This window comes from Mandrillus leucophaeus, unplaced genomic scaffold (genome assembly GCF_000951045.1).
Source record: "Mandrillus leucophaeus isolate KB7577 unplaced genomic scaffold, Mleu.le_1.0 Scaffold966, whole genome shotgun sequence".
Taxonomy (NCBI): Eukaryota; Metazoa; Chordata; class Mammalia; order Primates; family Cercopithecidae; genus Mandrillus; species Mandrillus leucophaeus.
This window is the reverse complement of record NW_012110541.1, coordinates 86,282-106,939: the sequence shown is the minus strand read 5'-3', so window position 1 is coordinate 106,939 and position 20,658 is coordinate 86,282. Positions and strand designations below refer to the sequence as shown.

The following is a 20,658-nucleotide window of genomic DNA, read 5'->3' as shown; positions in this document are numbered from 1 at the left end:
TCCCCCGCCTCCCGCCTTGGGCGGCGAGTCACGCGCTCGATGTGTCGCTCGGGTGCCCACGGGGAGGGATGAGGAACCGCGGTCACGTGGGCCGGGCTAGGGAGCACAACTTTCTGTTTCCCTTTCATGGTCTGAACCTACTTGTGGGCAGAAGGGCTTGCCCGAGGCCTGGAGGCCGGAGACCAGGTCCCGGACGCGGCTCTTTGGGCTCCCACTTAGCCGCCCTTTCTCCCGCGTTGCGCGCCCGCTGCCCGCTGTTACCGCCCACCCGACCCATTTCGAGGCCACGAACTCGAAAGTTATTTGAACAGAACAGCTGGCGTGAGCCTGGCAGGCCTTTGGTGCATTTTCTTTATTTTATTTTATTTTATTTTATTTTATTTATTTTTTGAGACGGAATCTCACCCTGTCGCCCAGGCTGGAGTGCAGTGGCGCTATCTCGGCTCACGAAACCTCCACCCCCCAGGTTCAAGCCATCCTCCCGTCTCAGCCTCCCGAGTAGCTGGAATTACAGGCGTGTGCCATCACACCCGGCTAATTTTTTGTATTTATTTTTAAATACAGGGGTCTTCCCCTATGTTGTCCAGGCTGGTCTCGAACTCCTGAGCTCAAGCAATCCTCTAGCCTTGGCCTCCCACAGTGCGGGGATTCCAGACAGAGCCAGCGGACCGTGGCCTGATGTGTTTTCTTAAGGTGATTCCCTTGACCTTCTCTAGTCTTCAAATCCTAGAACGGTAACCGGACGTCATGCACCCCCACTTCCAGCTCTTTCTAGCATTTTCAGACCCCTGCCAGGGCCATCTATGAGGGGAAAGAACTGAAGTTGATGTTCACCTGAGACGTGCTACGAGGGACTGTTAATGGCTCACTCGTGCATTCCACCTGTGCTGTGATGTGACTTCGGGGACGCTTGGCCGAGCCGGAATTAGTGAGTGGCAGCAGGAGGGTGAGGTCATGGTGAAAATCCCCTACACCGGACACTGTGATGCAGGCTCTTCCCAACAAGGAAGCAAATACACAAACACAACGGGGAATGGGAGCACGCACATTTTAGCTTTCCTGCCAGATTACAGAGGATATGACCCGTCAGGGGACTTTTTTTCTTTCCTAATGGCAGATTCAGGCCAGGACACCTGAAAGGAGGCCAGGAGACAAGCCTCAAGGGACTGCTGTGGGTTGGCAGAGAAACTGCTTAACCGGGACCCCCTAAAACCGACCTCTTCATTCTTAGTATTTAGTTTCAAGTGGAAAAAGCCACTTTGGTCTGTCCTTGTTTTTGGCAATGCAACATAGCTTTGGGCTTCTGTGGCTTAGAAACTTCCTATGTGTGAGGGAGCTGAGGTAAGAAGTCAGCATGCCAAGAAACTCCTGAACAGGTTTAAATTTTAAAATCGGTACTAGTCAGTTACTGTCTGGGCTTGGGTTAATGACTGAGAAGCCTCAACTCAGTAGATTGGCTGCAGTGAACAATGCCTGTAGTAGGATTATCTCCTGTGGCTCTGGCAAGCCTGGAGGTTGGACAACATACGGTATATAAGTACAGTAGGCTCACCTCCGATAGCTGTGGATTGATAGAGTCAGAATCACTGAGCAGTGCTGTCAGGCAAAATATATGGTAAAAGCCTGCCCTGGATGGAGAATTTCTCCATCATCCCATCTAGTGTTTGGGAGGCCCTGTTCTCAGCATGCAAGGACTCGCCTCTCCTAGGATTGGGGCATAGAACCTGTCCCCAAGCACTGTTTTTGCATTGACCCCAGGTGCTAATCTGAACTCCAACAAAGACAGAGGAGAGAAACTTGTAAGTTGGTAGTTAACATCTTTTTTCAGAAGTGTGTGTAACATAATGGAAAACCAAGAATGCCTAGGAGGCAGGAAGGTATTCCTGCCCAGCCAGTTCATGTTGTGACATGCAGAGCAGCAGAGAAAGCTATTCAAAGTCCTGCGTGTAAGCTTGCCTTGGAACAAACTTGGCTCACATCGGGTCTGGCTCTTCTACCCAGTGTAGTTTTTTAAAAGAGACCTCTTTGACCTGAAAGTCAAATGAAGGAAGAAGAAGAAGGAGGAAGGAAGAAAGAAAAAGAGGGCCAGGCACAGTAGCTCATGCCTGTAATCCCAGCACTTTGGGAGGCTGAGGCGGACAGGTCACTTGAGGCCAGGAGTTTGAGACCAGCCTGGCCAACATGGTGAAACCTCATCTACTAAAAATACAAAAATTAGTGGGGCTTGTTGGTGGATGCCTGTAGTCCCAGCTACTCGGGAGGCTGAGGCAGGAGAATTGCTTGAACCCAAGAGGTGGAGGTTGCAGTAAGCTGAGATCACGCCACTGTACTCCAGCATGGGTGACAGAGTGAGACTCTCTGTCTCAAAAAAAAAAAAAAAAAAAAAAAAAGGAATGAATGAATGAAAGAAAAAGAGACCTCTTTGGGTCCAACCTGGGGTTTGGCTGCAGCTGTCCAGCTTCTCCTAACTGGTGATCAAGACACCTTGTAAATTGTAAACATAGAAATGAGTTAGAGACTTGGTGGTTTCTCAAAGAGTTGAACATAGAATTGCCATGTGACCCAGTAATTTTGTCCTGGGTATGCCCCCCAAAATACTAAAAAGGATTGAAAACAATGTTCAAACAATAACTTGTATACCCACATTCATGGCAGCACCATTTATAGTAGCCAAAAGATTAGCTGGCCGCAGTGGTTCACGCCTATAATCCAAACACTTAAGCCAGGAGTTCAAGAGCAGCCTGGGCGACATGGTGGAACCCTGTCTCTACAAAAAAATATATAAAAATTAGCTGAAAGTGGTGTGTGCCTGTGGTCCTAGCTACTCAGAAGGCTGAGGTGGGAAAATCACTTGAGCCCAGAAGGCGGAGGCTGCAGTGAGCCGAGATTGCACCACTGCACTTCAGCCTAGGGAACAGAGCCAGACCCTGTCTCAAAAAAAAAAAAAAAAAAAAAAAAAGCCAGATGTGGTGACACACACCTGTAGTCCCAGCTACTCAGGAGGCTGAGGCGAGAGGATCACTTGAGCCCAGAAGGCGGAGGCTGCAGTGAGCCGAGATTGCACCACTGCACTTCAGCCTAGGGAACAAGAGCAAAACTCCGTCTCAAAAAAAAAAAAAAAAAAAAAGCCAGATGTGGTGACACACACCTGTAGTCCCAGCTACTCAGGAGGCTGAGGCAGGAAGATTGCTTGAATCCAGGAGCTCAAGGCTACAGTGAACTATGATCATGCCACTGAACTCTAGTCTGTGTGACAGAGCGAGATCCTGTCTCTAAAAAACAAGACACAAAGAGGGGAACAACAGACACTGGGACCTACTTGAGGGTGGAAGGTAGGAGGAGGGAGAGGATTAAAAAAAAATACCTGGCCGGGCCCGGTGGTTCACACCTGTAATCCCAGCACTTTGGGAGGCCAAGGCGGGCGGATCACCTGAGGTCAGGAGTTCGAGACCAGCCTGGCCAATATGGCGAAACCCTGTGTGTACTAAAAATACCAAAAATTAGCCGAGCATGGTGGCGCATGCCTGTAATCCCAGCTACTCAGGAGGCTGAGACAGGAGAATTGCTTGAACCTGGTAGGCTGAGGTTGCAGCGAGCCCAGATCACACCTTTGCACTCCACCCTGGGCAACAAGAGTGAAACTGTCTCAAAAAACAAAACAAAACAAAACTTGAGTGACTAAATAATCTGTACACCAAACTTGAGATGAGCAGTTTACCTACATAACAAACTGGCATGTGTACTCCTAAACCTAAAATAAGAGTTAAAAAACCCACAACAACAAAAAGGGAATAACCAAAAGATGTCCACATGTCCATCGATGGATGAATGGATAAACAAAAGGTCATATATCTGCATTGCAATTACTCTGCCATAAAAAGGAATGAGGTGCTGACACATGCTACCATATGAATGAACTTTGAAAATAGTAGGCTAAGTGAAACAAAAGGCCACATATTATAAGGTTCCACTTACGTGAAATGTCCAGAATAGGCAAATCCATAAAACAGACAGCAGATGAGGTGAGGGAAGATGTGGGGAGACTGCTTAATGGTGCCGAGTTTCGTTTTGGGATGACGAAACTGTTTTTGGAAATAGATAGTGATGATGGTTGCAGAACATTGTGAATGTACTAAATGCCACTGAATTCTACACGGTAAAATCGTCACATGATGAATTTTATGTTATGTGAATTTTGCCACAATAAAACAAATGAATTGGGGAAAAAATAAATATATATTATATATTTATAATATATATGCTATAAATATTTATTTTATTTTATTTTATTTTATTTTTCCAAGACAGAGTCTTGCTCTGTCACCTAGAGCTAGGGTGCAGTGGCATGATCTCGGCTCACTGCAACCTCTGACTTCCGGGTTCAAGCAATTCTCCTGCCTCCTGAGTAGCTGGGATTACAGGCGCTGCCACCATGCCCTGCTAATTTTTGTATTTTTAGTCTGCCTTCCAGGTTCAAGCAATTATCCTGCCTTCCAGGTTCAAGCAATTATCCTGCCTTCCAGGTTCAAGCAATTATCCTGCCTCAGCTTCCTGAGTAGCTGGGATTACAGGCACCGCCACCATGGCCGGCTAATTTTTGTACTTTTAGTAGAGACAGGGTTTTACCATGTTGGCCGGACTGGTCTCGAACTCCTGACCTCGTTATTCGCCCAAAGTGCTGGGATCACAGGCATGAACCACCGTGCCCAGCCAGAAAAATATTTTCTGTAAAAAGTCATTGGCATTTAAGGTTGAAGTGCTCACAGTGTGCAACATTCAAAGAATGAAAGTGCCATTGTGTTTATTTCAAAATAATACTGACAACTGAAATTCTTTGCAACAGAAGGAAATCTAGCAGTTGCTTCAAGTTACATTGTAATCATAATAATGATATTTTAATTTTCAGGTATATTGTTTTGTAACTTTAAAAAAATCCAAACTTTTTAAGGGAGTATAAAGTCTGCTAGTTAGAATTGAATCTGCTGGATGCTGTATTTCCAACGGACCCAGATGTGAACTCATTGGAAGCATCTGTTTTGTTGCTAGCCCGTTAATCCATATGCAAATGGATTCAGATGCCCTGTGGAGCTGTGATAAAATAGTTGCAGCAGTTGATTGGTTGCAATGTTCGTTTCTTTCTGGAAACTCAGTTTAGTGTCAGTCTTGCAAGATAAATAATTAAAGGTGTGACTGAAAAGGAAATACATTTCCAAATAGCTTTTCTCCTCTTGTCACCCTAGAAAGAAACAAGCTCTTTCCAACAATACTGCCAGTCTTGAAATCTATTTCTAACTCTTCTGGAAAGATAGGCTTCTTATAGTTACAGTTTATTTTCAATTAAAAAAAAAAAAGGTCTTACTTTGTGCCAAATAACTTTGGGCTGTTTACAAAAATCAGAATCATCCACAAAGGACAAAAAATGTGTCACCCTCAGACATATTCAGAAGAATGTGCCAAAGGCTGTAGGAACAGTTCCAAAAGAGGAGTTAAAAAATTTTTTTTTGATGGGAAATATAATTTAAATAAGTGTTTCCCCTGCCAAGGTGACTACTCACTACTCAGGATGGGACAACGACCATTTACATATGTTTATTTAAAAATCTGTCACATTACTTGATGGTTAAACCTTGTGTTAATCCAACCTTCTTATTATGAAACTCTCTTTTGTTTCACCATCAGTACAAAATAGGTGGATTCTAACCCTTCCTTACAGATAAAACAGGCGTAGACTTTTCTTACTTTCCATAGGGAAAGGAAGGGAATTCCCAAGCCCTCCCAAAATACAAATCCCTTGCATTTGTGTCATGTTTTAAATGCCTCAAAGCACTTTGACCTACTTTATCTCATTCTCTACTCACAGTAACCTGACTAGGAACACCCAACATTAACCTCGCTCCCATTGAGCAAATGACTCTCTGAAAGCCTCATTCACTGTGGCCAGTTGCAGAGCTGGAACTGGAAGCTGCTTAGTCCAGTGGTTTTTTTTTTTTTTTTTTGGTAAGAGATAAGATCTCACTCTGTTACCCAGGCTGCAGTGCAGTGGCACTATCATAGCTCACTGTAGCCTCAATCCTCCCACCTCAGCCTTCTAAGTAGCTAGGACTACAGCTGTGCCCTACCAGGCCTGGCAAATTTTTTAAGTTTTAGTATGTTGCCCTGGTTGATTTTGAACTCCTAGGCTCAAGTGATCCTCTTGCCTTGGCCTCCCGCAGTGCTGGGATTATAGACATGAATGACTGTACTCTGCCCCAATGTTCTTGACTTTCTCTGTTGTTGTTTTTTAAGAGACAGGCTCTCACTATGTTGTTCAGGCTGGTCTTGAACTCCTGGCCACAAGCGATCCCCCCACCTTGGCCTCCCAAAGTGCTGAGATTACAGGCATGAGCCACTATGCCTGGCCCTCCGTGCTCTTTTTGATGTACCAAAATTGCCGTAGTGCCCAGAATGCTCAACTGTTTGAATTTCAAACCTGAGACAAGTAGCTAACTGGACTTAACCTCCAGGCACCATAGAGTTCAGTACTTTCTTTATTATTTTTCCAGCCTCTTTCAGGCTGACTGCCATCTTGAAGTTCCCCAGCTCAGATGGATCCTGGTAAGATGTTCTGTACTTTTAACTCAGGCTCTGGTTTGTAAAATATTCCAGGTGGCTGATGGAGAAATAAGAAAAGAAGAGCCAAACTTGTTTGTTTGTTTATTTGTATGATGCACAAGCCCCACACATTGTTCACTTACCATGAGGTAGATTTAAAAAGAAAACCGTGTGTGTGTGTGTGTGTGTGTGTAATGAAATTTGGTGTTGCCTTTACCAGAATAAGCCTCTCATGTGGAAAATTTTGTATGAAACTAGACATGTGGAATCAAATTGTTGGTGGTTTTGTTTTTTGTTGTTAATAACGGAAAACATGACTTTCATTATTGGTTTTATTTTTCTCAGCCTCCAAAAGAGACCTATGGGCTGCTGTTGACCAGCTGAGACCTCAGCTCCCCCAAGGTCAGAAGCTGGTACTGTCTTAAAGGCACACTGGCACTCACAAAATCCTTCTACCTTGCTCACTGCGTGAGATAGGTTTAAGGGCAATCTCTTTATGTAACACTAATCACAAGGCTTTGCCCGTAAATCTGAGATTCGGAAAAACTCAAAACATCATGCTTACCCCCTCTCCTTTATTTTTACTTACAGCTTTTAAGGCAGAGGGATACGTTTTTAGTATTTTATTGCCCGTCAGTGCGCTGCCCCTTGCCAGAAACGGGTAACGATACTTTTAAATTATTTACGTATTTATTTTTATGAGACAGAGTCTCACTCTGTCACCCAGACTAGAGTGCAATGGCATGATCATAGCTACTGCAGCCTCCAACTCCTAGGCTCAAGGGGCCCTCCTACCTCAGCCTCCCAAGTTGCTGGGACCACAGGCCACCACATCCAACTAATTATTTTATTTTTTGTGGAGACAGGTTCTCACTTTGTTGTCCAGGCTGGTCTTGAGCTCCCGGCCTCAAATGATTCTCCCACCTCGGCCTCAAAAAGTGCTACGACTACAGAGGAGAGCCACTGTGCCTGGCCTAAGGACACTTGAACGTAAATTCTGTTTCTCCAGTGAAGTTCAAGTTGGCAGTCTCAATTCATTCCTCCACGTGAAGATCTTCTGCTCGCAACCCGGCAGTAGGCAGCAGTTTTCTTTCCCTTGGAACACTGGATTAGCAAGCTTGGACCTGCCCCTTCCAGCAACCACACTTCTGGCTAGCTTGCTCTGCCTACAGGTAGCATCACATGTCATGACCTGTAGACCTGGCCTTTGCCTCAGTGCAGAATGCCAGGGCATGTCCGCTGGTTGAGTTTATCATTGAGCAGAAAGGGCTCACAGAGTGCTGAGATATAGTCCATGCAGCCTTTGTCAGACTATAACATGTGGCCTCCCAGTGCAAACAATATCATAAGTTTTCTTTAAACTCCTGTGTCAGCTGCTACAGAAAGGAAAGGCCTGCTCACGATAGGAGTCAGGGAAAGGTAGCAACTGCTGAGTCAGAATGACAGACTTAAAGGGCTTAGCAGATGAGGCACTGTAGCTGAGGTCCCTCATTTACTTTATTTATTTAGAAACAGGGTCTTGCTCTGTCACCAGGCTGGAATGTAGTGGTGCGGTCACTGCTCACTGCAGCCTTGACCTCCTGGGCTCAAACGATCCTCCTTCCTCAGCCTCCCAAGTAGCTGTGACCACAGGCACGTGCCACCATGCTCTGCTAATTTTTAATTTTTTTGTAGGGATGGGGTCTCACTACGTTGCCCAGGCTGGTCTTGAACTCCTGGGCTCGAGCAGTTTGCCCACCTCAGTCTCCCAAAGTGCTGGGATTACAGGCGTGAACCACTGCAGCTGGCCCTCATATACTTTAGTTATTAGCTTTCTCCTGGTTGTGGAAAAGTTATGCCAGGCCCAAGGAGGAGAAGAGGAGAAAATAAAAACAAAGGAAGGTGCTGGGTGTGTGGCAAGCAATTGTGTATTTGTGATTGTTTCCCCTTTCTTTGCTAATAAGCAGAACTATAATAGGAAAAACTCCCTTAAGATAGTGAGATACTAGGTGTGGTGGCTTATGCCTGTAATTCCAGCGTTTTGGGAGGACAGGGTGGGAGGATTGCTAGAACCCAGGAGTTTGAGACCAGCCTGGGCAACATGGCAAGGTCCCATCTCTGTATCAAATATATATGTGTGTGTGTGTGTGTATATATATGTATAAACACACACACACGTACATATATACACATATATACACACACACACACACACATACACACACTTTTAAGATAGCGAGGGAGTTGACTTCTGTGGAAACCAGTATGGATCATATCAGATTTTTTTTTTTTTTGAGGTGGATTCTCACTCTGTCACCCAGACTGGAGTGCAATGGTGCGATCTCAGTTCACTGCAACCTCCGCCTCCCGAGTTCAAGTGATTCTCCTGCCTCAGCTTCCTGAGTAGCTAAGATTATAGGCGCGCGCCACCATGCCTGGCTAATCTTTGTGTTTTTAGTAGAGACGGGGTTTCACCATGTTGGTCAGGCTGGTCTCAAACTTCTGACCTCGTGATCCGCCCGCCTCGGCCTCCCAAAGTGCTGGGATTACAGGTTTGAGCCGCCACGCCCGGCCCATATCAGATTGTTTGCTATTCTTTTGGTTTTCCAGAGAAGAATGCAGTACAGTGGGGAGAACCCCAGGGAGAACTCAGTTAATAGAAGAGAGCTTTGCCTTTCTTATCTGTAAACTGGGAATTATACACACAGATTTATTGTAGGATTAGATTACAGAACCCCCAGACTCAGTGTTTGTCCATAAATGGGAGGTTTCGTTTTAGATTTTTTGAGGAAGGAACAACAAAATTTCTTTAAAAGCCCTTTGAAGGTTTAGCAATGTTGTTATTGTCAGAATGCTCTTGCTGTATCTTTACAAAGCTCTTCCTTCTGTGGTTTAAACATAGTTGCTCCCTTTCTCATGCCCAGGCTCACTCACAGCCACAGGTGTGTCCCCAAACAGGATCCGTTTCTGGTGGAAAGGGCCTGATGCAGCAATAAGAAAAAAAAAAAACATGGCCGGGCACGGTGGCTCAAGCCTGTAATCCCAGCACTTTGGGAGGCCGAGATGGGCGGATCACGAGGTCAGGAGATCGAGACCATCCTGGCTAACTGTTTGAAACCCCATTAAAAAAAAAAAAAAAAAAAAAAAAAACAACTAGCCAGGTGACGTGGCAGGCGCCTATAGTCCCAGCTACTCGGGAGGCTGAGGCAGGAGAATAGCGTGAACCTGGGAGGCGGAGCTTGCAGTGAGCTGAGATCCGGCCACTGCACTCCAGCCTGGGCGAGAGAGCCAGACTCCGTCCCAAAAAAAAGAAAAAAACATGCCTATTTAGGGTTATATCCAGAATCTCAACTCTGAAGAGAGGAAGGATTTATTAATTCCTACGAGCCTAAGGAATTACTTCTTCAGCCAGAAAGCAGAGTTTCGAGTAGGGATGCTGGCACTGTACAGTAAGAGCAAGAGCTTTTATCTGAAGGGGTGGGGGGCTTGTGAAAAAGGGGGAAAAAAAAGGAGCACATTTTATATTCTTTTTTTTTTTTTTTTTTTGAGACGGAGTCTCACTCTGTTGCCCAGCCTGGAGTGTAGTGGCATGACCTCGGCTCACTGCAACCTCTGCCTCCCAGGTTCAAGCAATTCTCCTGCCTCAGCCTCCCTAGTAGCTAGGATCACAGGTGTGTGCCACCATGCCTGGCTAATTTTTTTGTATTTTTAGTAGAGACAGGGTTTCACCATGTTAGCCAGGCTGGTCTTGAACTTCTGACCTCAAATGATCTGCCCGCCTCAGCCTCCTGAACTGTTGGGATTACAGACATGAGCCACTGCACCCGGTCTGGGCTTTGTATTCTAATCTGGAAACTGGACGTTATAATTTCAGAGGGTTTCGTAGGGGTTATATAAAAGAGCAGGCTATCCATGTTACCACATTTTCTTCTATCAAAGTGCTCATTGTCCAGTTGATGGACTGGTATCTATGCCATCAAGGTCAGGGGCAATGGGGGGTGCCTCATGGGCATGAATGTGGATGAGTCAGCCCACACGCCCATGCTCTGTGCACTCCTTCACCCCCAGCAGCTGCCACTGGACAGCCCTCAGGCCTAGGATGGGCACATCAGTGTTGCAGTCCTCCCTCAGCACAGCCCTACACCCAGACCTTGGCCTGCTTGAATGAAGAGCCTTGGAGTTCCCCGTACCCAGGGTTTGGTCTGAGGGGAAGTACAGGCTCTGGTAAGTCCCTTGGCCTTGCTTCATGCATAGGGGTAGCACCAGGTGAGGGCCAGAGCAGGATCCTCTAAAGCACAGGCGGGCAGGGGCCTCTGTTGCCTGGAGCTAAGAGTGGTACTGGCTGGGAAGACATAATGCAATAGCATCTAAATTGCCCCTGTTTGACAGGGGCTGAACTAGACCTCCAAGTTCCTAGACTCTGAAAGTGGATCCCAATGGGGACACTGAATGTTCAGCTGAAACACTGCCTTGAATGTATGCAGTAGCCAGAGTTTGGCAGGGGCTGTCTGTGCCCTTCCCGTGGGAGCCTGCTGAGGCTCCTGTGGTTACTCCCCTTCCCAAGGCTACCCAGGGCAAGAACCCAAAGGGCACTTTATAGAACAGCAGATATAAAATGCATTTTGGACTGTCCCTCAGTTATTCTGTGACCCTGGATTTCTGCTAAGGGAAGAGAGTTATCCTCAAGGAGTTAAACACACTTCAAGAGGAGGTGAGAGTTCTGCCCTGAGGCAGGGTGTGAAGCCCCTAAGCCCCTTCCTCCATGATTAATGAGCTAAGCGTAGGCATTCAGAAGAGTGGAAGGTGCAAGGTGCTCAGATTTATCAAGATTAACACCTACAGGCCGGGCGTGGGTGCGGTGGTTCATGCCTGTAATCCCAGCACTTTGGGAGGCTGAGGAGGGTGGATCATCCAAAGTCAGGAGTTCAAAACCAGCCTGGTCAACATGGTGAAACCCCATCTCTGCTAAAAATACAAAAATTAGCCGGGTGTGGTGGTGCGTGCTTGTAGTCCCAACTACTCGGGAGGCTGAGGCAGGAGAATCGCTTGAACCTGGGAGGGGAGGTTGCAGAGAGCAGCCTGGGGAACAGAGCAAAGCTCCGTCTCAAAAAAAAAAAAAAAGAAAAGGAAAAAATTAACACCTACTGTCTTAGATGGTTTTCTAAGGATCACAGATCCACAGAGACTGGGGGCAAATTTGTTACAACAATTAAGGAATTGGGAAAAGGAATGCTATTTAATTCCTCTTGGGACAAACAGTCTTCACCCAATAGACTCACCAAGGACAGCAACATGAGTTCTGATGGAAAATCTAAACAAACTACATACTTAACAATTTTATGTCTTGTTTCCTGATAGATTTGACCCTCAATGGTCCTATTCTTAATTACTTAATCCTTGACATAAAAGAGGGAACAAATAATGGTAGTGATCACTTTATCAATAGGCAGAAACTGTGAAATATTTCTACAACACCTTTCCCTCCATCCCTCAACCTAGTCTTCTCTTAAAATAAAATTTTCCCTTTCCTTTCCTTCCTCCTTCCCACCCTCCCTTCCTCTCTCTCTCCTCTCTCTCTCTCTTTCTCCCCTCCCTCCCTCCCTCCCTCCCTCCCTTCCTTCCTCCCTTCCTTCCTGCCTTCCTTCCTTCCTTCCTTCCTTCCTTCCTTCCTTCCTTCCTTCCTTCCTTCCTTCCTTCCTTCTGCAGTGGCATGATCTTGGCTCACTGCAACCTCCACCTCCCGGGTTCAAGTGATTCTTTTGCCTCAGCCTCAGGGATTACAGGCACCCACCACCACGCCTGACTAATTTTTATATTTTTAGTAGAGATAGGGTTTCACCATGTTGGCCAGGCTGGTCAGAATAACAACATTTTCTTAGGAAGTTTTTTTTTTTTTTTTTTTTTGACAAATTACTGTCTTGGTTAATTTTATGTCCATTTAGTGCCAGCCATTTTTCGAGTTTCACCAGCAGTGGTAGAAAACACACAAAGCTCTCCTTGTTTTTGGTTTCCAGTCCATCTTGCCCCCGTTCCCATCCTTTCCTTCCCGCCGCACCCCGCCCCCAGCTCTTCCTTCCCTAGTCTCCTTTCCCAGGCTGCTCAAAGTACCTTGTGTCTGAGGTTCTATGGCATCCTCACTTCTTTCCATCACAGCTCTTGTTACCCTAGATCGTAATTGTCCCCTTCCTTGCCTACTACACCGGGATAGGGGTTCAAGTAAGGGACACAGCTAACTTATTCTGTATCTTCAGCACCTAGCATGACATATAATAAAGGCCCAATAGTGTTTTTTAAAATTTTTTACTTTTTTAGAGACTGCATTTCGTTCTGTCACCCAAGCTGGAGTGCAGCAGCACAATCACAGTTCACTGCAGCCTTGAACTCCTGGGCTCAAGTGATCCTCCTGCCTCAGCCTCTCAAGTAGCTGGAATTACAGTTGTGCACTATCATACCTGGCTAAGTTTTAAATTTTTTGTAGTGACAAGGTCTTGCTGTGTTGCCTAAGCTTGAGTGCAGTGGTATGATCACAGCCGGCTAGTTAAAATTTTTTTTTTTTTTTTTAGACGGTGTCTCGCTCTGTTGCCCAGGCTGGAGTGCAGTGGCATGATCTGCAAGCTCCGCCTCCTGGGTTCATGCCATTCTCCTACCTCGGCCTCCCTAGTAGCTGGGGCTACAGGCAACTGCCACCATGCCTGGCTAATTTTTTTGTATGTTTAGTAGAGACTGGGTTTCACCGTCTCGTCCTAGCCAGGATGGTCTCGATTTCCTGACCTCGTGATCCACCCGCCTCAGCCTTCCAAAGTGCTGGGATTACAGGCATGAGCCACCGCACCTGGCTAAACATTTTCTTTAGAGATGGGATCTTGCTGTGTTGCCCAGGCTCATCTTGAACTCCTGGCCTCAAACCACTTACCTACCTCAGCCTTCCAAAGCACTGGGATTACAGACGTGAGCCACTGCACCTGGCCAAGATGCAATAATTGAACATAATTTAAATGAGTATGCATCATCTCCAGGCAGCCACCCTTCTTCCTGCATTTCTGAGGGTTGGGAGCTGGATTCTCTGTCCACCAGAACTATAGGGAACTATGCAATGACTAGAAAAGAGACTTTTGGCTCATCTCTACTTGTTAGAACCAGAGTCCTGGGTCTTACTGCACACTATGCTACCTAAAAATGAGTAAATAGGCCGGGTGCGGTGGCTCACTCCTGTAATCCTAGCACTTTGGAGGCCAGGGAGGGCAGATCACGAGATCAAGAGTTCGAGACCATCCTGGCCAACATGGTGAAACCCTGTCTCTACTAAAAATACAAAAATTAGCTGGGCATGGTGGCGCATGCCTGTAGTCCCAGCTACTTGGGAGGCTGAGGCAGGAGAATTGCTTGAACCCAGGAGGCGGAGGTTGCAGTGAGCTGAGATCCTCTGAGATCTCACTGCACTCCAGCCTGGTGACAGAGCGAGACTCCATCTCAAAAAAGAAAAGGGTCGGGGGGTAAATAATACCACATTGTGGGCTATGAAGTGGATCTAATTAAGGATGTATGTATGTTGGGGTGGGGATGGAAGATTGGGGCGCAACAGCATACAACAGACATCAGTCTCGTAGTCTGCTCACAGACAGGCGAGCGGGACAGTCACGTTTCCCTGTGTGGGCCAGGGTAAACCAGAACTTCAGCCATCAATATCAACAGCAGATACTTCATGGATGCCCTCCTGTCAGATGTGAGCTGGGGTCAGAAAGAAGTCAGCAGGCATTTTTAAATCCCAGCTCTGGCACCTCATGCATCTATCGGTTCCTGGTCATGACCCACCTAAGTTCTTTGAGCATCATTTACCTTATCTGAAAAATGGAGCTAATTATGCCCATACCTCAGGGTTGCTGAAAGGGTTAAGTATGATAACATATGTAAAGCATCTGGCAAAGTGCCTGTCCCATAACAGGAGTCCAGAAATAGTAGCCTTTGCTGCTAGGTAATGGAGATAAAAAATGGTAACAATGAGTTCATAATATACATACGAAGATTTAAAAAACCAACACAAAGTTTGCATATGCTGAGTTTTAAAGAAGGTGTGCTGATCATTGCTTCAGGAATGCAGCGACCGGAGCACGGTTAATATAAATACAATGCGAGTCACTGTGTGGGCACCATGGCTGGGATCACCACCATCCAGGCGGTGAAGCGCAAGATTCAGGTTCTGCAGCAGCAGGCAGATGATGCAGAGGAGCGAGCTGAGCGCCTCCAGCGAGAAGTTGAGGGAGAAAGGCGTGCCCGGGATCAGGGAGAGGCTGAGGTGGTCTCCTTGAACCGTAGGATCCAGCTGGTTGAAGAGGAGCTGGACCATGCTCAGGAGCGCCTGGCCACTGCCTTGCAAAAGCTGGAAGAATTGGAAAAAGCTGCTGATGAGAGTGAGAGAGGTATGAAGGTTATTGAAAACTGGGCCTTAAAAGATGAAGAAAAGATGGAACTCCAGGAAATCCAACTCAAAGAAGCTAAGCACATTGCAGAAGAGGCAGATAGGAAGTATGAAGAGGTGGCCTATAAGTTACTGATCATTGAAGGAGACTTAGAATGCACAGAGGAATGAGCTGAGCTGGCAGAGTCCCGTTGCCGAGAGATGGATGAGCAAATTAGACTGATGGACCAGAACCTGAAGTGTCTGAGTGCTGCTGAAGAAAAATACTCTCAAAAAGAAGACAAATATAAGGAAGAGATCAAGATTCTTAGTGATAAACTCAAGGAGGCAGAGACCTGTGCTGAGTTTGCAGAGAGATCGGTAGCCAAGCTATAAAAGACAATTGATGACTTGGAAGATAAACTGAAATGCACCAAAGAGGAACACCTCTGTACACAAAGGATGCTGGACCAGACTCTGCTTGACCTGAATGAGATGTAGAACACCCCAGTCCCACCCTGCTGCTGCTCCTCCCTCTGACCCAGACTCTGCCTGAGGCCAGCCTGCCCGAAGCTGCCCTTTAACTGAGGCCTGATCTTTAACTGGAAGGCTGCTTTCTCCTTTTGCCTCCCCCTCCTTCCCTGTGTCTTTTTCGCCAAACTGTCTCTGCCTCTTCCCGGAGATTCCAGCTGGGCTAGAGGCTGAGCACCTTTGGAAACAACATTTAAGGGAATGTGAGCACGATGCATAATGTCTTTTAAAAGTAGGTGGTGATGTACACATTTTGTCATTACCTTTTTTGTGGTTTTGTAGCAACATTTGTAAAACATTCCAAATAATTCCACAGCCCTGAAGCAGCAATCGAATCCCTTTCTCACTTTTGGAAGGTGACTTTTCACCTTAGTGCATGCATATTCCCCTCTCCATAGAGGAGAGGAAAAGGTATAGGCCTGCCTTACTGAGAGCCAAGCAGGGCCCGGGGAGACTCCCCTGTGGGAAGCCTCATTGCTCTGTACAAAGTACTAGCCAAACCAGAAAGGTGATTCCAGGAGGAGTTAGTCAAACAACAACAAGAACAAAAAATGTGCTGTTCACGTTTTCAGCTTTAAGATATCGTTGGATAATGTTATTTCTATTTTTTATTTTTTTCATTAGAAGTGACCAAATTAAGATGGTAAGACCTCTGAGACCAAAATTTTGTCCCATCTTTACCCCTCTCAGCTGCTTACAGAATGGATCTTGTCTCCCTTATGTTGAGGTGACCACGTAACTGCTTTCCTGCCTCCTTGAAAGAAAGAGATTGTGTTTTTGCCACTCATTTAAACCATGTGAAACTCATTACCCTTTTCTGGGTTTGAAGCTGCTGTCTCTAGAAGTGCCATCTCATTGTGCTTTGTATCAGTCAGTGCTGGAGAAATCTTGAATAGCTTATGTACAAAACTTAAAATTTCATATTATTTTGAAACTTTGCTTCTTTGGGTTTGTGGCAGCCTGGCCACCCCATCTGGCTGTGACAGCCTTGGCAGTCCGTGGGCTGGCAGTTTGTTGATCTTTTAAAATTTCTTTCCCTACCCAGTCCCCAGTTTCTAGTAAGGTTTCTAGGAGGTCTGTTGGGTGTACATCCTGCAGCTTATTGGCTTAAAATGTACTCTCCTTTCATGTGGTCTCTTTGGGGTCGATTGGGAGAAAGAGAAATCAATAGTGCGACTGTTTTAATACTGAATATTGATAAGTGACTTTTTGAAATAAAGAACCAGTCCCTCCAAAATATACACACACACACACACACACACACACACACACACACACACAATGCAAGCCCACCTAGATAATTTTAAATATTCTGGTAGCCACATTAGAAAGGTTAAAAGTCCAGGTGAGGTTTCTTAAAAATTAAAATTGTATAAATAAAAATATTAAAAGAAAGTGAAATTGATTTTGATAATATTTTATCAAGTCCAATATCTCTAAGGTATTATTTCAACATGTAATCAATATAAAGATCATTTAAGAGATACAAGACTAAGTCTTCAAAATCCAGTGTGTCTGGCCAGGCGAGGTGGCTCATGCCTGTAATCCCAGCACTTTGGGAGGCTGAGGCAGGCAGATCACCTGAGATCAGGAGTTCGAGAGCAGCCTGGCCAACATGGTGAAACGCCGTCCCTACTGAAAAATACAAAAATTGATTGGTGTGTTCCTGTGGTCCCAGCTACTCCGGAGGCTGACCCAGAAGAATCATTTGAACCTGGGAAGTGGAGATTGCAGTGAGCCAAGGTCGCACCACTGCACTCCAGCCTAGGTGACGGAGTGAGACTTCATTTCAAAAAATTGAAAAAACAACAACCACCACCACCAAAAAAAACCAGTGTGTCTGGAGAAAGAATTGTTTCTGAAAAAATGAAAGGGAAAGAAAGAAAAGAAAAGAAGAAAAGAAAATCCAGTGTGTGTGTTTTACATTTGCAGCAATCTGAGTTCAGATGTGAAATTTTCATCAGAGATATTTCATCTGTATTTGGATTTCATAAAATTTGCAGTAGAAAAAGTAGATTCACAAAACCAAGCTGCTCCAAATGTGGTCACACAATTTCTAGTCAGAGTTAAGGATCAGTCTTAAAGTTAATTAAAATTAAATAAAATAAATTCCAAATCGTGACACTAGCCACATTTCAAGTGTTCAGTAGTTACCTGGAACTAGCCGTTATTTCCTGGGCTAGTCCTTGGCAAGTGGGCAGGAGCCTTGAATGATTGGATATGAGGAAAGGAGTAGGGAAAGGCAGGTGGAATAGCCAGAGAGCTGGCATGCAGCTGGCGTGAGCCTGGGACAATGTGGAAGCCAGTTTGATTATCGGACCAACAAGCTGAGGCTGATGAGTCAGGGTAGAGTCAAATCGGGAAGGGTTTGGACCTCAGGTTATGAGGTTAGCATTTTATTCTGTCGTTAAACAGTAACCACTGGAGTATTTCTGTTCTCTCTCTCTCTTTTTTTTTCTTTTTCTTTCTTTCTTTTTTTTTTTTTTAAGATAGAGATCTGTCACCCAGGCTGGAGGGCAGTGGTGCCATCTTGGCTCACTGCAACCTCTGTCTCCTGGGTTCAAGTGATTCTCCTGCCTCAGCTTCCCGAGTAGCTGGGATACAGGCATGTGCCACCACGCCTGGCTAATTTTCGTATTTTTAGTAGAGACAGGGTTTCCCCATGTTGGCCAGGCTAGTCTCAAACTCCTGACCTCAAGTGATCTGCCTGCCTCAGCCTCCCAAAGTGCTGGGATTACAGGCATGAGCCGCCACGCCCAGCCAACTGGAATATTTCTGAGCAAGGGGCAGGCAATGTGAGCACTGTTTTAGGTTAACTGTCTGGCACCAGTGCCTGTGAGGGCATGGAGAAAAAAGAGACACCATCCAGTGAGAGCAGGTTGGAGATGGCTGCAGTGGTTCAGGTATGTGGTGAAAGCACCTGGCTAGCATGTGAGCCAATAGAACCATTCAGAGACTTTATAATGCCATACTCCAAAGGACTTAGAAACCAGCCAGGCTGTTTAGAGATAGCTCTTTAGAGGAAAGAGCCAGAGAGGGCAGGAAGCTTGGGGCCTACGTGTCTGGGAGACTGGGTGGACACTGAAAAGTTCAGCGAACCAGGGTGATTCTGTTGGTTAGGACATGACTCCCTAAGACTGATAACTGAACCCAGACCCTGGAATCTGTATTTTTTTTTAATGGGTTTTAAAAAAGTAAATGTAAAATGTGTAACACCCACCCCACCCTCTGAATCACAGTGACCCTGGACTTTGCCCTGAGTCTCTGAGTTTGTTGAGAAACGCTCCTTTGTTCTAGGGAACTCTTTGAGGTGCTGGGTCCAAATGGGATTCGAGTTAAAGGCGCTTCATACTCAGCAGTGAGGGAAAAAGGCTAAAAGGCAACCCCTGGGCTCTCTGGCTTGCTATTTCTTACCCCGACACCTTCCCTGGAAAATGCATTACTTCTAATGTGAATTTAGGTTTTGCTGTGCCTCATGGAAGAGGCTCTGCTGGGGAAATTGCTCCTCCCCTTCCCCTCAGCTTCCCTAATCTTCCACTCCTCTGAGTCTCGCAATGTCCAGTCACCGCGCGCAGACAGTCTGGGTCAAAAGCAAGCCTCTTGGGACTCAGGCTGCTGGCACTCAGCGACTGACCCATGGACTGCGCTTTCTGTTATGTGAACCTAACGCTGCCTTGTTCAGACATGTGAGGAGTGCCCGTCCTGGGTCGGGCACTGGGCTACCTGCTGGGAGTAAGAGTTTATGGGGTGATCACAGTCAACCTGGGCGAGGCAAATGTGTCACCCAGCTCCTACAGTGCTAAGTGCTCTGTGCCATGATGGGGGCAGGGACAGCTGCCCAGGACTCTGAGAGTAAGAACCAGCCTGGAGCTTGGCATGAGTTTCAAAAGAAGAGGAAGAGGCTGGGCATGGTGGCTTATGCCTGTAATCCCAACACTTTGGGAGGCCGAGGCGGGTGGATCACCTGAGGTCAGGAGTTGGAGACCAGCCTGGCTAACACTGCAAAACCCCATCTCTATTAAAAATACAAAAAGTAGCTGGGCATGGTGGCATGCACCTGTAGTCCCAGCTACTCGGGAGGCCGAGGATCCCTCGAACCTGGGAGGCAGCCGAGATGGGGCCATTGCATTCTCGCCTAGGCAACAGAGGGGAAGGAGGTCATTCTGGGCTGGGGAACCACGTGGGGTAGAGACACAGAGATGTGGAATAATAATGCAAAGATAATAAGATGACGATGGCGCTTGTTGTCTGCTGAGCTCTTGCTGCATGCTGGGCACCGTTCAAGGGCTTCTCATCTATTAGCCTTCTCCTCATTGCTCAGATGGAAAAACTGAGCTCTGAGCAGTAAAATGCACTTGTCCAAGGTCATACTCAAAGAATGGTGCGCATTCAAACCCATAAGAGCCTGACTCATGTCCACTTCTTTAAGCAGCGCAGATCTGCAAACCACTGAGCGGCCTATTGGGAGTACCGGGGAACCCCACACTGGTCTACAAAACATTAGGTTTTATTACGGTTTTGATGAGTGGACCAAAGTCATGAAGTGGGAGGGTGTCATGAGGTACTCCCTATTTCTCATTGGAATAAACTGGAAGAACTGAACTTGTAATTCTGTGCAAGACATGAAGGGGATACTTAAGGTATTGTCATGGCTCTGTCCAGCCTGCAGTATGGAGCCAGCAGTGTGCGGGCAGCCCCCGCCCCTCTCCCCCAGCCCCCAGCATGTCCCAGCAGCTTAGAGCCCCCTGGCTGGGTGGGTCTGGGCAGACGCTTCCTCCCGGAGCTGGCTGGGCACCGCTCCCAGACCCAGGCTTTTCTAGGTCAGGCAGTTCTATCTTCAGGCTGGCCCGAGGATACGGTTTGTGTAAACTGCAGACATTGCAGGCGTGCTGTGTAAACACAGACTATCTCCCACTGCAGCTTTTCCTTTGGGGAGGCTTCCCCTCCAGTTGGGATACTGGATTCCAACTTCTTATCAACTTGTGCTTCCTATTCTGATATAAGGAAGCTATTAAAGTCCCTTTCCTGGTATTGCCTTGACCCCATCAGGACTTAACTTGTGTAGAAGCAAATGTCCTTTAGAGGAGAAGTTTTACACACACCACCCAGCAACCCCCCAACCCATCTCCACACCCTCCACACACCCTCCCACAATCCCCCAG

At 46.4% G+C, this 20,658-nt stretch overlaps 1 pseudogene across 1 annotated transcript; it reads left to right on the top strand.

The window, feature by feature from the left end:
- Positions 1-14,712: 14,712 nt before the first annotated feature.
- On the top strand, positions 14,713-16,733 carry LOC105532530 (annotated as a pseudogene). The gene has a single exon (XR_001004997.1). The product of XR_001004997.1 is annotated as a tropomyosin alpha-3 chain pseudogene (transcript).
- The last annotated feature ends 3,925 nt before the right edge of the window (positions 16,734-20,658 follow it).